Genomic DNA, 18698 nt, shown 5'->3' on the forward strand with positions numbered 1-18698 from the left:
CAAGGTGACAATGTGGCAGCCAGCAACAGGGCTTCTAAAAATGAAAGAAACAGATACACAGAGAAATGTTATAGTCCCTCTCCTTTCTGATGGGAAATGCATTTCTCATTCACTGGAAGTTTTGGAAACTCACTTGCAGACTTCCTCCCTGTCCTCAATGCTCCCATGGGAGTCTTGACCTCACAGAGGTCATTGAGACCTGACTGTCATGGCTCCTAGTGTCTCTCTGCTATTCTCCTACTCCCTGAGTCCCCTGAAGTCACAACACTCTTCTGTTTCTTTTCCTGGAACTGCTTGTTCTGTGGAGAAATGATGGTTTCACTTTCATGTCCTGTAAATGTGGGCCTTCAACTATCAGCCAAATTTTCTTGAGGGGGTGGCTCAAGTCAGAGGCTGGCATCCTTCCTGTTGTTTTTGCCCAGGCAGGACAGGAGCTCTCCAGCCCCTTGCTTACTGCAGTGACCTTAGGAGCCCTCAGTGGCTGCATTTCTCAGGGAGGACAGGTCTGTGGAGTGTTCCTGTGCCAGGGGCTTCAGAGAGCACTTCACTATACACAGAATTTTCTGCTGTGTCAGAGGAAATATTCATGGTCTCTGACATCTGAAACCATTTTTCTCTACACAGCTGCTGAATGAGCAAACTGCATCTGCAATGAAGGAATATTGGCTTTGTGCCTGGAGGGTTGAGGGGTAGGGCTGGATAGTAGAGAGCAAAGATTTCATCCAGCTGCTCATGCCACTCTTTGGAGAATAGAGAGCCTTTGTTTGAACCTGCCTCCTTTTCTTCTTCTTCTTCTTCTTCTTCTTCTTCTTCTTCTTCTTCTTCTTCTTCTAATTAGATCATTGTAAAAAAATTTGGGGTAAGGATAATATTTACTGCACATCTCCTGTGGGAAACTATGCTGTGTTTTAATGCAACTTTCCTTTCAATACCTTACAACCATTACAAAACTCTATGAGTTTTGTAACTGATAGCAATGGAAAATATATCTCTTGTTGTGTATATATTTCTTCTATTCAGGCTATAACAAAATACCACAAACTGGGTGGCTTATGAGCACACATTTATTACTCATATTTCCTATTTCCAAATATTAGGAAGACCCAGGTCAAAACACTAGTAGATTCAGTGTTCGATGAGAGCCCACTTCAAAGGTGAACATTCTTCCTGTCACTCCACATGATAGAAGGAGTGAGCTAGCTCTCTAGGGTCTCTTAAGTGGCACCAATCCATTCTGCAATATGGCACTGTCCAAAAATCTATTAGTATCACCACTTTGAGCTTGCACTTCATCTATGAATTTTGTGGAGGACACATTCAGTCTATACCAGTTAAATAGATAAAATCTGTCTGTGGAGATGCAAATGGCTTCCCACCATCTCCTTAGAATATGGCACTCTTACTCCATTTTAAAATGCATTTCCATATCTTTGAGCTATAAATATCTCTTCTTTGAGATTCTCCATTAAACTAGTAATATCATCTGCTTCCTTCCTTGATTAGCAATGAGTTAAATAAAATGCTTAACACATATTCTTATTATATGTGTTTGAGGGTCATGATTTTCCCTCTTTTGACAACTGTCCTTGTGAGACATGTAGTGTAGGGGTGAGCATTGAGCATGCTCCTACTGGTATGATCACTGGTAGTCCCTGAGACAGCCTTATGGGTACCAGAATTTTTAAAATCACAGTTCCCTCACTCATAGTGAATTATAAAAGGCCCAATCAATAATGTGCTAATGATTTCCACGAATTGCCATGATTTTACCCTATGTTTAAAACTGCAAAACTAAAGTAGGAAAATCAGAACTCTTATTTAATTCCTCTGCCACTTCTTGTCACATGAACTAACTCCTACTCAAATTCTTCCACGAGACAAAGTAGATGGACATTAAGCTGCCATGGAGAAATTATTACCATAAAGACTATGTGCTTGGCTATCTTTATAGAACATATATCCTGGCAGGCTTTTCTCTGGCTCCTGCCTCCCCCACAAGACAAGTCCTGCCCCTATTTGCTGCAGTGTAAGGAAAGTGAAGTATTTCTGCAATTCTTCTGTGCTTACCAATGTTCTTCCTGACTGATTCTTCCTACAGAATGGGAAAGCTTTGGGCTTTGTATTGAGGTGTCAAGCAAATGTAGACTGTCTGCATCAGTTTCTCATTGCTGAATATCCTATTAATACATTACTAGCTTAAAGACAACAACCCAGATTTATTCATGTATATATCTAGAAGAGAGTTGTGCATAATGAATCTTAAAGGAGCTAAAATCAAAGGTGTCATTAGGACTGAATCCTTCCAGAGGATCCAGACAGATCATTTCTTTGTCTTCTCCAGATTTCAGAAGCTGTCTGAATTCTTTAGCTGAGTCCTACCTATATCTTTCTGGACCTTCATTTCAATTTCTGATTCCATCATCTCACTTCCTTTTCTGCATTCATCCTTGCCCCTCTCTATAAGTTTTCCTTTAACTATATCACCACATTAATCAGTAGTGCAAGGGGTTCCTCTCTTCAGAAAGCCATGCTAGAATTCAAGCAGCTGTTCAAGAGGACAAGGTAAAAGATGCAGCTGACATAATTCAGAAATCCCTTTTAAAAGCAGAGAATGCTTACCTAGATGTGGCTATAATTGGAGAATCTGGAACTTGGAAGTCCAGTTTTATCTAGTCAATGAAAATACTTACTCATGAAAAGGAAGGATCTGCTAGTGTTGAAGTTGTGGAGACTATCATGAAAAAAACACACAATCAATACCCAAAACATCCCAAAGTGACCTTCTGGCACTTGCCTTGAGGTGAAACATCCAATCCCTCCACATAAAATCTAGAAATAGTGATATTTGCTAACCATTACTTCTTCATCATCATTTCTTCCTCATGGCTTAACTTCAAGGATTCTTAGCTGGCCTCAAAAAATCAAGGATACAGGCAAGAGTTTCTACTTTGTTAGAACCAAGGTGGACAATAATTTATATATGAAGACGAAATCAAACCGAGGTCCTTCAAAAGGGACAGTGCTTCAGCAGATATGAGACAACTGCCTGGCTAATTTCAGCAGCATCAGAGTGTCAGAGCCATGCATCTTCTTGATTTCCCAAGACTGGAGGAGATACTGCTGAAGGAGCTTTCTGTTCATAAACACTACATCTTTGTCCTCTTGTTGCCCAGTTTGTCTATGTTTCCACTGAGATAAAGAGAGCTTTATTAAAAGAAAAGATCTCCCTGGATTCCCTGAAATCATCTGCTTTCAATTTCATCCCGTTCATGTCCTGCTTCAGCAACTTTGACTTGCTCCAGCAGGAGAAGTGTGCTTGAACCTATATCAAAGCCGTTTTGGTCTGGATGAGAAGTCAGCCAAAGAGATTGCCAACAACCTGGGTATGTTTGTGGAAGAGATCAAGAGTGTCATTAAATCACTGAATTTATGGTTACTTGTGAAGGGTGACAGAATAGCAGTCAAGGTCATGAAATGTACTGAATGCTATTGATCAATAAATGGATGTCTCCCATGTACCCACTTCTAGTTTCTGAAAATCTACTTCTACATTATAGGTTCATCAGTACAATGTCTGATGTTGCCAAAATTCTCTTGCATAAGTCTTTAGAAAGCTTAAATCAAAGCAGCTGTCACAGAGATGTGTCAAAATGCCTAACTGCATTACAAATGGGTCTCAGGTCTTGTGTTCTGTCTGTGGAGTTTGGGTCATCTTCCACCCACCACCAAGGCCAAATCTTCACTAAAGTGGAGAGAATGTCACTCCACTGGAGAAAAATTATTACTCCACATTGATATTCCACTGCTATGTGGAAAGGATTTGACCATTGACTCCCTCTTCACTTCCTGCACTATTTTGCTTAAATTGTGACAGAAATGCACCCCATACTTTTCATTAATCTTCATGTATTATTAGGTAGTTATCATTAGCTTGATTTACTTGGATAATAATCACTTGGTAACAATCAAGATAACTATTGTCCATTAGATTTTCATGAAAGACTTTCCCCAGTCATCACAAAACTAATGAAAACCCACGATAATGGGAACATGTCTAGATGAATAATTTATTATGTACTCAGGCACTACAGCAGGGAAGAGGTAGTTGAAAGAGGATTTGGGAAATGTTATATGATGTCGTATTTCCAAATAATGCAGGAGAACAGGGTGAAAGGAACAAAGTCAAGGTTTACATTTCCAAGGCTTCATCAATACTAGATGGGCCAAAAGACAAGTAAACAGCATACAATGAGGGACGTGAGATAAGAGAGACTGAAGGTGTATTAGGAAGGAGACTGCAAAGCAAAGATGAATTTAACTAGACAAATTAGAAGAATACTGTTTTTTCTTTCCACTCAAATTTCTACATCAGTCTATAACAGGACCTGGCAAACATGAACAATACCTGCCTCAGATTCAAGGACTGTTATTCTTGCTGTCACTGTAATTGAGACTTTTTCTACTTTTTTCCCCCATCACTGGTATAAGGTAGATGCTGTAGGGTGTAAGAGGTATACATGGGGGAGGGAGCTATCCTTCAGATCCTCCACTACTCTGACAGGTCTCCCCAGAGAGTGATTGGCACAGACATAGAGGAAAGCACACAATCCTTTGATCACTCCTTGCTCCACCACTGATCAGAAAAAGTCTTCTGTAGGACACAAGGGAGTCAGTAAAGGAGAAAGAAAGTGATGGGTTGTGCTACCTCATCCATAAGAGATATGTGAAATATTCAAAGAGAAGGAACTCTTGACCCTCATGAATGGCCACATTGCATTTAAATTTTTTCTTCCTTAGATTTTGATATGCATGCCCAGGGCAGAATTTACACACACAGGATCCAGGCTGCTTGTCATCTTGCCACCAGATCTCATCTATCCTTATAAAAAGCACGGACACGAAGGAAATCCTTTTTCATCTTATCAACCAGATGTGGCCAGCACTAGGACTTACACAACCTTTGCCTCCTCTAGAAGTCATGACCTTTTCACGATCCATGGGACTTTTCCTTCCAGTTCCGTGGCCTTCTATTAAGGCAGCAAAAGGCAAATCTGGTAAGTCTGAGTATTGGCCCCTTTGGGAAGACATTTGTTATAAGACAAGAGTTAGCAAATACTTAAATCTGTGGGGTTTTGTCTAAAGTTCCCTCATTTCCACACGAGTGAGGCAAATGGATCTTTCCCTGTGGGAAGAAAGAAGTCAGAAGAAGGTGGAGATAGGGGAACAAGTTTTAGTGCTTTGATTTTATCAGCCTCGTCCAAGGTGAACAAGTGTTCATGTGTCTGGCTGGGATTTATGAAAGGCCCAAAAGATTCCTCTGGCAGTGCAAAGTGTGAAAGAGGGGGTTGTTAAGAAGGTACAGAGGTATTAGGGTCTGAAGGGAAGACCTGTGAGGTATCTGTACACCAAGACGTGTGAACTCAGCTGATCGATGATTGTGAGAAATTTTGGGTCTTTATTATGTTAGCTTTCAAGAATCAGTCAGTCTCCATCTGAGTGGGCTTTTGAAGCTCCTCCAGAAGGTACTGTAATAGGAGCAATCACTATGGGCATTTGGGGTGGGTGCTGTCATTCAGCAGCCCTCACTACCATCTCCCTTTGCTTTAACACTTTTGTTCCCCATAAGACCTCCCCTTGGACACAAAACTCCCTTTCATGATGTAACTTTCTGAATAGTGACTTGAACCACCAGAGAATTGGTGTTGGTGAGAAAGGAAACCCCTCACCGCTGTTCTCAGTGCTTTTGTCTGAAGGCATTCTTCCTTCAGTCTTCTCACCAGCTGGGTTAGTGGTAAAACAGACCCTTTCCTTATTTCTGTCCAGTTCAGAAGGCATGGGATGACTTATTGGTTCTCTGAAATAGGACATCATTGGAAAAGGTAATGTGAAAAGTTCAGCTCCCAGCTCAGCTGAGCTTCTGTCTCTTACTGCAGCATTCCTTAGTCAATATAACAAGGGAGAGTTGAAATCACTTTTTGGGAGTCATCATCAAGAAAGAAGGAGGTAAACTTTAGTAATCTGTTTTGGGAAACCTTTTGTCTTGTATAATTATAGTGACAGAGACCTATTATTGAAAGATAATTGAGGGCCAAGGTAATGCTATCATGATGACTCTCATTACACGCTGAAATGTGGAAATTTTACACCCACTTTTTCCTTTTTTAAATTTATATTTTAGGTAGTTAATAAATAGTGTAATATTGGCTACAGAAGCAGAATTCAGTGACTCATCCTTTACATACAAGGCCCAGTGCTCATCACAAGTGACATTCTCACTACCTAGTTAGGCCATCTCCTACCACCTTCCAACATCAACCCTCAGTTTGTTCGCTATTGTTAAAACTCTTATGGTCTGTTTCCCTTTCTTCTCTCTCTCCCTTCATATATGTTCATCTGTTTTGTTTCATAAATTCCTTATAAGTGAAATCATATGAAATTTGTCTTTTTCTGATTGACTGCTTCCCTTAACATAATATACTCCAGCTCCATCCATGTTGTTGTACATGACAAGATTCCATTTTTTTGATGCCTGAGTAATATTCCATTGTATTATATATACCACCTCTTCTTTCTCCATTCATCATTTGATAGACATTTGGGCTCTTTCCATAATTTGGCTGTTGTTTCTAGTGTTGTCATAAACATTGGGGTGCATGGACCACTTCATATCTGTATTTTTTGATCTATTGTGTAAATACCTAATAGTGCAATTGCTGGATCATAGAGTGGGTCTATTTTTAGTTTTATGAGGAATCTTCATACTGTTTTCCACAGTGGCTGTACCGGTTTGCATTCTCACCAGTAGTGAAAGAAAATTCCCCTTTCTCAATATCCTTGTCAACACTTGTTTCTTGTGTTCTGACGGGTGTGAGGTAGTATCTCACCATGGCTTTGATTTGTATTTCCCGAATGATGAGTGATATTGAGCATCTTTTTATGTGAGTGGTAGCCATCTGGATGTCTTCTTTGCAAAAGTGTCTGTTCATATCCTCTCCCATTTCTTCACTGGATTCTTTGTTTTTGGGTGTTGAGTTTGAAAAGTTCTTTATAGATTTTGGATACTAACCCTTTATCAGATATGTGATTTGGAAATATCTTCTCCCATTCAGTCAGTTGCTCTTTAGTGCAGCTGATTGCTTCCTTTGGTGTGCAGAAGCTTTTAACTTGATGAGGTCCCAGTAGTTCATGTTCCCTTTTTTGTTTCCCTTGCTTCCGGAGACATGTCTAGTAAGAAGTTGCTGTGGCCAAGGTTAAAGAAGTTGCTGCCTGTGTTCTCCTGTAGAATTTTTATGGTTTCAGGTATCACATTTAGGTGTTTCATCCATGTTGAATTTACTTTTGTGTATGGTGTAAGAAAGTAGTCCACTTTCAATCTGCTGCATGTCACTGTCCAGTTTTTCTAGCACTGTATTTGGTTAAGAGACTGTATTTTTTTTCATTGGATACTCTTTCCTTATTTTTCAAAGACCATTTAGTTGTGGATCCATTTCTGGGTTCTTTATTCTGTTCTATTGCTTGCTCTGTGTGTCTATTTTTGTGCCAGTACCATGTTGTCTTGCTGATTACAGCTTAAAGAACATATCAAACTCAACACCCCAAAAACAATCCAGTGAAGAAATGGGAAAAAGACATGAATAGACACTTTTCTTAAGAAGACATCTAGGTGGCAAACAGACACATAAAAACATGTTCAACATTTCTCATCACCAGAGAAATACAGATCAAAACTACAATGAGATACTGCCTCATACTTGAATGTGAGAATGGCTAAAATTAAAAACTCTGGAAACAACAGATGTTGATGAGGATGTGGAAAAAGGGGAACACTTTTGCACAGTTGGTGAGAATGCAAACTGGTGCAGCCACTGTGGAAAACAGTATAGGTGTTTCTCAAAAAATTAAAACTACCCTATGCCCAGCCATTGCACTACTAGGTATTTATCCAAAGGATACAGGAGTACTGATTAGAAGGGAGACATGCATCCACAAATTTATAGCAGCATTTGCAACAATAGCCAAATTATGGAAAGAGCCCAAATGTCTACTGACTGATGAATGGATAAAGAAGATGTGGTGTGCGTGTGCGTGTGTGTGTGTGTGTGTGTGTGTGTGTGTGTAAGGAAATACTACTTGGCCATCAGAAAGAATGAAATTTTGCCATTTGCAACGATGTGAATTGAACTAGAGCATATTATGCTAAGTGAAATAATCCAGTCAGAGAAAGACAAATGTCATAATTTCACTCATATGTGGAATTTAGGAAACAAAACAGATGGATGTAGAGGAAAGGGAGGAAAAATTAAATAAAAAGAGAGAGGGAGGCAAATCATAGGAGGCTCATAAATACAGAGAACAAACAGGGTTTCTTCAGGCGAGGTGGGTGAGGGAAGGGGCTAAATGGGTGATTGGCATTAAGGAGGGCATTTGCTGCGATGAGCACTGGGTGTTGTGGGTAAGTGATGAATCACTGGGCTCTATTTCTGAAACCACACTGTGTTAACTAACTTGAATTTAAATAAATAGATTATCTACTCAAAAAGAAAAGATCATGAACAATACAAATTTGTGTTTAATCAAACTGAATGATTATTCTAACAAACTTTATTTCAACAGTTATTATATTTTATAGTATTATTGGCTTAATTGTAAAATTTCAGCCTCTTTATGTAACTTAAAGCACTGATATTAAGTTGAGTTAATTATTGCATGAAAAAAGGGGGAAAAACAGAAATGTATTCTTATATTCGTTCCTGAAAACAACAAGAATTTGTCAATCAAAACAAAAACAAAAACAAAGCCTGTGCAGAGTTATGTATATTGAATTCATATCCTGTGACTTTGCTGAATTCATGTCTTAGTTCTAGCAACTTTTTGGTGGTGCCTCCTGGGTTTTCATGACATAGAATATCATGTCATCTGCCAATATGAAAGTTTGACTTCTTCTTTGCCAATTTGTGTGCCTTTTATTTCATTTTGTTGTCTGATTATTGAGACTAAGACTTCCAGTACTATATTAAATAGTACTGGTGAGAGTGTGCATCCTTGTCTTCTTCCTGACTAAAGGGGAAAGGGTCTCAGTTTTTCCCCAATGAAGATAATATTAGTGTGGGTCTTTCATATATGGGCTTTATGATATTAACACATATCCCATCTATCTGTATTTGTTGAGGATTTTTATCAAGAATGCATGCTGAATAAGAACCATATGATCCTGGCAATAGATGTAGACATGGCAATAGATGCAGAAAAAATATTTGACAAAATATCACCCACTGTTTTCAAATACAGCGCAGATTGTTGAGTCATTTACTTAAAGTCACAGACCTGGGTAATGGGAGAGATGATGTTAGATTCCAGACTTTATTTTTGACTTTTTGTTTGAGCATCCAAACTAAAGCCACATTTAAACCCCTATTCACATTTGAAGGTACCTATTTGGATCAAAATGTACTGAATACCTTAACTTCAGCTTAGATGCTGCACAGCCTAGGTGCTTCCCTGAGAACAGTAAGAATTTGTCAAAAACAAAAATAAAACCCACAATAAACCTCAAGAGTATACTAATCTGAGAAAAGTTAGAATATCTACACAATCAAGAATAGAAAGCTTATGAAGGGCCAATATGTTGAGATTGTTATGGTCAAGGGCTTTGGCTCACAATCCAGTCCTCTTCATTCATTCACTTTTTCACTTTCCCATTTAGCACTAATTGAAAAGTCACAACATATAGATTCTGGGCTCCTTCAGGAGCCTTGAGCCACTATCTGAGTCTTTTCCAAATGAGTAGTAAGCGGGGCGCCTGGGTGGCTCAGTTGGTTAAGCATCGACTTTGGCTCAGGTCATGATCTCACAGTTCGTGGGTTCGAGCCCTGCATCAGGCTTTGTACTAACAGCTAGCTCAGACCCTGGAGCTTGTCTTCGGATTCTGTATCTCTCTGACCCTCCCCTGCTCATGCTGTATCTCTCTGACTCTCAAAAATAAAATTTAAAAACCCATAAAAGACAAATGAGCAGTAAGGATATTGCAGAGATTAAGTGGAACAAAGGCCCTGCCCACACTGAGCTTTACTTGAGAGGGGTGAAATATAAGGAATAGTGGAGAAATGAAAAGATGACATAGAGTCAAGTTGTGCTGGTATGAAGAAGAGTAAAGCAGTGTATGTGGAAAGGAAGGGTATTTCAAATTGATGGTCAGGGAAGACAGTTGAGCAGAGACAAAAAATGTACATATATGGAGGATTAGTGTTCCAGGTGGAGTGAACAGCAAATGCTAAGGCCATGAGAATTCAAGGAGCTTGCCATGTCCATTGACTGGCTGGGGGTGGTGGTCCTAGAGTGCAGAATGCAGTAGTGTGCACAATGGGAGAGTGATAAAAAAAAGCTTAGAAGTAACCTGGGATCAAATGATGTAGGACACTGGAAGGCATGGTATTTGCCTCAAAATTTATTCTAATTGTGATGGAAACCACTGAAGGGAGAACATGCCCTAATTTAGGCTTTGGAAGGGGTTTGGCGGTAGATAATAATAGGGGCCAGTTGGGCAGGTCCAATGAACCTAATGGTGCTTATGTAGTTGTTCAAGTGAGAGATGGTGGTAGATTGGGCAAGAGCAAGAGAGACAGAGGATGTGAGAAGAGATTGGATTCATGATGCATTTTGAAACAGACCTGCCAGACTTCTTGACTAGCTGGGGGAAGATATAAGAGGTGGGATATAAAAATCCTGCTGGGTTTTTCCTGAGCAATTGAGCAAAGAGAAATGTTATTCAAGGAGATGAGGAAGACTATAGGGGAGTACCCCTGGGGGTAAGGGTGAAGAGAGGAGTTAAGAATCAAGAACTCAGAAACAACTTGAGGTATGTGAACTTAGAGCAGAGATGCTGTGTGGACAGGTGGATATTTGTCTGAGGGTGAACAGAGAACATAGTTATGCTAATTTCTAGCTATGGGACTTTTGGCAAATCACTCCGAAGAATTTCCCTTTATCTTCAGAATAGGGAGTGACTCACTCACTCAAGAACTTTGTGATAGAAAGTCTTAAATAAAGGCAATTTAACATTTACATAAAAGAAATATGGTACAGTGAAAGTGCACCATGAAGAGACTGGAATTATTAGGAGACACACCACAGGTAAATTAACTTGAGAGAGATAAATTGTCATTATAAAATTTCTTTCCCTGGTATGTATAGGGAATGGAATGCAGGCACACCTGTGAGGCAAGATTTACCATCATTTCCCTTACTTTCCCCTTTTACTGGATACCTTTTTCCTGTCTATGGGCCAATTCGTACATTCTTTTTCTTCAGGCACACATTGGTGTCCACTTGTTCCAGCAAAAATTTTTAAACAAATTCCTTTCTCCATTCGACTTGCTGCAGCAAGTTGTCAAAAATGGTTTGATCACATTCAAGTCAATTTCTGTCCTCTCTATTCTGTTACATTGATGTGTATATCTATATTTTATTCAATAACACAATGTTCCAATTACAGAGATTTTTTATACATGTTAGAATAGAGTAAGAATAAGGTGTGAGCCTTCAAACTTTTTCTTTTTTTAAATTCCTTTGTCTATTCTGTTTTCCTTTCCTTTCCTATACAATTGTAGAATTAGCTTCTTTATATCTCTGAACAAAATTTAATGGGACTCTGATTGGGACTGTTTATAATATATAGATCACATTGGAGAAAATTGATCTCATCACATTATTGATGAACATCTATAGGATTTCCTTGTATTTGAATCTTCTTTTATATTTTCATCAGTGGTTTGTAATTTTCAGTATATAGCTCCTACTAATTTTTTGTTGTTTATGCCTAAGTATTTTATTTACTTAATGCTATTCAATTATTAAAAGATCATCTTTACTCCATTGTATACTTTCCTCTCCTTTGTCATAAATAAATTGCCTATATATACTTGGGTTTATTTCTGGGTACTTTATTATATTCCATAGGTCTATGTGTCTCCCATTATGCCAATACCATACTGTGTTGATTACTACAGCTTTGTAATATAGTTTGAAATCAGGAATTGTGATGTCTCCAGTTCATTCTTTGTCCAGATTGCTTTCACTACTCAAGTTCTTATGTGGTCTCTTACAAATCTTAGGATCATTTGTTCTGATTCTGCAGAAAATGCTAGTATTGAATTGAACCTGTAGATTGCTTTGGGTAGTATGGACACTTTAACAATATCATTCTTTAAATGCATGAGCACAGAATATGTTACATTTATTTGTGTTTTCTTCACTTTCTTACATCAATGTCTTAGAGTTTTCACTGGACATGTCTTTCACCTTCTTGGTTAAAATTTTTTCTAGCTGTTTTGTTCTTTTTTTTTTTTTTTAAAAAGAAACCCAATACCTTTTGCTACTGTAACAGATGTATGATATTTATATTGAAGTGTAATTAACATACGGTGTTATATTAGTTTCAAGTGTACAATATAATGAGTCAACAATTCTATTCATTTCTCAGTACTCTCCACCATAGGTATCCTCCTACTCTTCTTTACCTATTTTACCAATCACGGAACTCATCTGCCTTCTGGCAACCAATAGTTGTTTTCTATATTTAGGAATTTCTCTTTTCTAAAATATATTTATTTTTTTGGTTTGTTTTCTTTGTTTAATTCCACATATGAGTGAAATCATATGGTGTTTGTTTTCCTCTAACTGATTTATTTCACTTTACCCTTTAGGTACATCCATGTTGTTCAAATGGCAAGATATCCTTCTTTGTGTGGCTCAGTAATAATCCAGTGTATGTGTTTGTGTGTGTGTGTGTTTGTGTGTGTGTGTGTTTTAAGAATGGTATTTTTNCCCTCCCCTGCTCATGCTCTCTCTCTGTCTCTTCTAGAAATAAATAAAACATTTAAAAAAATGGTATTTTTTTGGACACAATTATAATTGGGATTGTGTTCTTAATTTGTCTTTCAATCAATTCATTTTTAGTGTACTTAAATGCAACAGATTTTTGTATACTCATTTTGTATATTGAAACTTTACTAAATTTGTGTATTGGTTCTAATAGTTTTTGGTGGTCCTTTTAGGGTTTACTTCTTCCTTTGTAATTTGGATGCCTGGTATAACTTCTTGCCTGATTGCTATGGCCAGAACTTCCAGTACTGTTTTGAATAGAATTGGTGTTAGTAGGCATCTTTGTCTTGCTCCTGGTATTATAGGATTTTGTATTTTCTCTGTTGAGTATAAAGCTAGTTGTGGGCTTGTCCTATATGGCTTTTATTATATTGAGTTCCCTTCCTTCTAAGCATAATTTGCAAAACACTATTATCATTAAAAGGCTGTTAATATCGTCAAATGCTTTTTTTGCTTCAATTGAGATTTTTTTAGTTTTTATTACCATTATTATTTAATTCAAAAATTTAATCCAAAACAATTAGGCTAGAGAAATATATCAAAAGGCATAAAAATTGGAAAGGAGGAGATCAAGTTATCATTATTCATGGATAATATGATATCTTTTGGTAGAAAACCGAACAGAATGAATAAAAAATCTGTTACAAATGATACAGAATTTTAGTTTATTTCTGGTTATAAAATCAACATACAAAAAATAATTGCTTTTATTCAAATAAACAACAGCCAATTACAATCCTACTTGAACAGTTATGACAAAACATATGCTAATAAGGTGAAAATATTTATTATCTGATTTTCATAGAAAAAATTTCTTGACTCTTATTTTAGGTGATGGGGAAACATTAGAAAACAAAACACTTGAAACAAAATAAAACGAAACCAAAAAAAATCCTTGCCCTCATGGGAACATACATACCAGTGGATTCTAGAGGATGGCAACTATCTATTAGACAAAGAAAAAAAAATGAAAAAACTACTTATCTATACAAAGTCTATGAAACCTAAAACAAAGTTTAAAAAAGGTATTCTAAGTATTCAGTACTACACAAAGAAAAGGTATTTGATCAATTTTCAAATTCCTGTCAGTCCTTAAGGAAATATCACCTTTTCATGATTAATTTCTGTGTGAAATCATTAATTACTTCCTATCAAAGGCCTCATTCCATTAATACTATTTATCTTATGCTAATCTCTTATGTTAATGTTAGTAATATTTCCTTAATTTCAAGTTTGTCATCCATTAACTTTAAAAATGTACTTCTACCTTGTATTCCTGAGTTCCTTTCTCAATGAAACAAATTAGGACACTGATTAAATAAGTCATTGGAAGATAGTCAATAATAAAGAAATCAAGCCATTTAAAATATCCATGATGTTTATAGTAATAAAATTTAAGTAAAACTTAAATATTTCTCCCTCTGATCTCAATAAATTAGATTTAAACTATGAGCAAGTTTTTTCAATCTTGACACTATTGACATACTGGTCCAGATGTTTTCCTTTGCTGTGGGACCTTAACCATATGATTTTTATCCTTTATTCTGTTTATGTGATATATTCTACACATTCATTTGCTCATGTGAAGTTATACTTGCACCCTGGGGATAAATCTCACTTGATCCTGATGTATTATCCTGTTGATATACTGTTATATTTTCTTTTCTAGCAATTTGTTGAAAAAAATTGCATCTAAACTAATTAAGGGTACTGGCCTGTAATTTTGTTTTTTTAATTCTTCTAGTGTTACTGTCTGGCTTTAGTTCAAAGAATAAGTTTGAATGTGCTTCCTGCTATAAATTTTTTAGAAGAGTTTGAGAAAAGTTGGTATTCGTTATTTAAATGTTTGCTAGAACTATTCTTTATTTATGTAAAAACACTTTTTTAATGTTTATTCATTTTTGAGAGAGAGAGACACAGACAGACAGACAGACAGAGTGTGAGTAGGGCAGGGACAGAGAGAGAGGGAGACACAGAACTCGAAACGGGCTCCAGGCTTAGCACAGAGCCCGACGTGGGGCCTGAACTCTCAAACTATGAGATCATGACCTGAGCCAAAGCCAGATGCTTAACTGACTGAGCCCCCCTTCAACTATATTGAACTTCTATATTATTCAGTAAAGAACTATTCTTTATTTAGAGTCTTGAGTACTGATTCAATCTCCTTCATCATTATCTACATGTACATATCATTTTATTTGTCCCTGGGTTAGTCTTAATAGTTGTATGTTTCCAGGAATTTTGCTATTTCTTCTAGAAATTCCAATCTTCGGGCATATAAAATCCTTGGTATTTTCGTTTATCACTTGTTTCCAATTTATTTATTTACATATGCCTTATCTTTTTCCCTCAGTCTCACTTAAGATTTGTCAATTTTGTATATCTTTTTTTCAAAAATAGCTCTTAGTTTTATCAATAATTTCTATTGTTTTTATTGACTTTAATTCATTTCTTTCTGTTCTGATGTTGATTGCCTTCCTTTTTCTTGTTTGATTTTGGATTAGTACTATTTTTTTCTTTTTCTATTTCTTTGAGGTGTCAAGAAAGGATTTTTGGATACTTATTTTTTCTTAATATAAGGATTTATCATTCTACACTTCTGTCCTTGAATGGGTTCTTCTGCAACACATACATTTTGGTATGTTGTGTGTTATGTTTATTGAAGACATTTTTCATTTCCCTTTTAAGTTCCTGTTGGCCCATTGGTTGTTTAGGAGCATGTTGTTTAATATCCACATATCTGTGAATTTTCTTTTCAAAAACCTTCCTCTTGGTTTCATTGGTTACTTTGAATGTAAACAGATTAATGCTTCAATCATAGACACAGGATAAGAGAATGGATAAAAAACAAGACATCTATACACTGCCTAGAAGAGACTCATTTTATACTAAATACAGATGGAGATTGAAAGTGAGAATTGGAGGGGCGCCCGGGTGGCTCAGTCGGTTAAGCAGCCCACTTTGGCTCAGGTCATGATCTCACAGTTCATGGGTTTGAGCCCCACTTCGGGCTCTGTGCTGACAGCTAGCTCAGAGCTTGGAACCTGCTTCAGATTCTGTATCTCCCTCTCTCTGACCCTCCCCTGCTCACACTGTCTCTCTCTCTCTCTCAAAAAAAAAAAAACATTAAAAAAAAAAAGAAAGTGAGAAATGGAGAGGCACCTGAGTGGCTCAGTCAGTTAAGCATCTAACTCTTGAATTTGGCTCAGGTCACGATCTCACGGTTTATGACCTCGAACCCTGCATTGGGCTTTGTGCTGACAGAGCAGAGCTTGCTTGGGATTCTCTCTCTCTCCCTTTCTCTTTGCCCTTTCCCCTCTAATGCTATCTCTCTCACACAAAATAAATAAATAAACATGTAAATAATTATTTAAAAAATGAAATTAACTCAGAAAGAGAAAGACACATATTATGTAATTTTACTTATATGTGGAATCTGAACAACCACACAAACAGCAACAAAACAGACTGAAATATAGAGCACAAACTTGCAGAGGGGAGGTGGATGGGAGGCAAGGTAAAATAAATAAAGGAAATAAAAAAGGTACAAACTTGCATATATAAAGTACATAAGTCACAGAGATGAATAGTACAACAGAGAGAATATAGTCAATAATATTGTAACAGTGTTGTATGGTGACAGATGGTGACTACAGTTAATGTGGTGAGCTTCAAATAATGTATAATTGTTGAATCAAAATGTTGTGCACCTGAAACTAATAAAACATTTTATGTTAATTATTCTTCAATCAAAAAAAAAATGGTGTGTGTGTGGGACAAATTTCATGTTGGAGGAGAGAGTTGCTACTTGTAGGGCATCACCAGAATTTACTTGTAGGGCATCTTCTTTTTTAAAACAACAACTGTATTGAGCTATAAGTCATATAGGTCTTATTTCTTGACCTGCCTGTCAGTAAAACAGACATTTGCTTGCAAAGACATACATAAAAATATTTTAAACAGGAGGAGCTTTGAGTGTACTCCTCTGGAACAATTACCAAGTAGCAAATGGAGAACCCAGGGTGCAGGACATTGTATAGGAAATGCTCCCATTTTTGGGAAAAGGAGAAAACATATTGTTCAAATTGGCTCATACATTCATAACATGGACCTGTGAGGATGGCATGGACCCTTCCTGTACAGACACTTGAAATAGCCAATCTGTATGGAGGGACATATTATTGTATACATTTTATCCTTCTTGAGTTATAAACTATATAGCAGATTTATTTTCAAACAATAAGTGAAACAAATAAAAATTAAAGCCAGAATAAGACTGTCAAGGAGACAGGGCTACACCCTATTCAGTTTCTACTCCAACTGGGTATATTACCTTTTAGTTCCTGTACTAACTATCCAGAGTTAGCAGACCCCCCAGGGCTCTGTCCTTAGGAAGACTAACGTCACTTCAGACACCAGCTGTACTTGGGCAGATTCCCTAAATCACCTGACTACAGATTTGAAGTTTCCTATAATCCTCTCAGACTTGATGTTTATTTAAAATAATTCACAGAAGTAAGGAAGCTTTATACTTACAAATATAGTTTTATTTAAAAGGATACACATAGGGTGAGTTCTGGGAGGGTGTACAAAGCTTTCATGCCTCTCCTGCTGGAGGCCGAGCCGGCTCCAGCAGGTCCAGGGGTCCCTGAAGGATGGACGGTGTTGGCGAGAGAGAGAGTGAGAGAGCCCCGAGATTCTGATCACCAAGCAGGCATCTCTGTCCTCTCGGTTTTGGTGTCTTTATTTATAGGTTAAATGATAACATGACATCAGAAAAAGGAATTTTTACAATGGATAACTCTTTGTGATAAGATGCTTTGTAAAGTGTACAGAAGCAGGTTTTACAGAAATATTCTTGCAGAACTATTCCAATTATAGTGAGGTTAAGTAAATCTTACAATTAAAGAATTAGCAGGGTATTCTTAGTAAAAGACAGGATACATATTTGTTCTAAGTTAATAACGCTAAGGTTAGGTCATAGGTTAAATGTATAGATGGGCTAAGAGTCATTCTGTCTGGCTCTCAAATGAATATTTTTGAGTTGGTTAATAAGTTGTTTCTGGAAACCTATTTGATGCTGAATGTGTGAACACCATGGAGGCCTTAAATGTGTCAGCCTTTTGTTTGTGGGTAATGTTTTAGCTACTCTTATCTATCCTCATCCTAGCCACCTGTGAGGGAGGGTGTTTGCAGAAAGTAGGCCTTGGGGAAGGGACTGCCATACATCACCAATTAGGAGAAGGTGTAAGTATTAACTTAAGTTCTGCCCTTATCTGTACCTTAACTCTAAATTAGGCTCTTTGTCTCGGGGCCAGGCTCAATTGTAATTCTTGTGTTCTTTTTTTTTTTAATGTTTTATTTATTTCTAGGAGAGAGAGAGAGAGACAGCATGAGCAGGGGAGGGTCAGAGAGAGAGGGAGTCACAGACTGAAACAGGCTCCAGGCTCTGAGCTGGCAGTCAGCACAGCCCGACGCGGGGCCCGAACTCACGAACCGCGAGATCATGACCTAAGCGAAAGTTGGACGCTTAACCGACTAAGCCACCCAGGCACCCCCGTAATTCTTGTGTTCTTAACCCCCTAAGTCTTGGATCTGCAAGGCCCGTAGGAGGAGCCCTTTGACAATCATCCATAGAGCTTTCATCTAAAATCTCTCTTGCAAAGGCAGGAATATGCTTTTCTTTATGAGGTATCTGTGTTCAGAATATTGGTCTGATATGGAATATTGTGAGGCCTGGTCAATACCAGCACAACATGAGCCAGTAGTAGCGGGAGATACCAGTTTTCATTTCTCATGGCAGGAGCTGTGCAATCACT

The 18698-nt window shown here is 37.5% G+C and overlaps 1 pseudogene; it reads left to right on the forward strand.

The window, feature by feature from the left end:
* Positions 1–326: 326 nt before the first annotated feature.
* LOC144216890 (interferon-gamma-inducible GTPase 10-like) lies at positions 327–3795 on the forward strand (annotated as a pseudogene).
* Positions 3796–18698: the final 14903 nt, after the last annotated feature.

The sequence above is a fragment of the Crocuta crocuta genome, unplaced genomic scaffold, assembly GCF_008692635.1.
Source record: "Crocuta crocuta isolate KB4526 unplaced genomic scaffold, BGI_CrCroc_1.0 scaffold218, whole genome shotgun sequence".
NCBI lineage: Eukaryota > Metazoa > Chordata > Mammalia > Carnivora > Hyaenidae > Crocuta > Crocuta crocuta.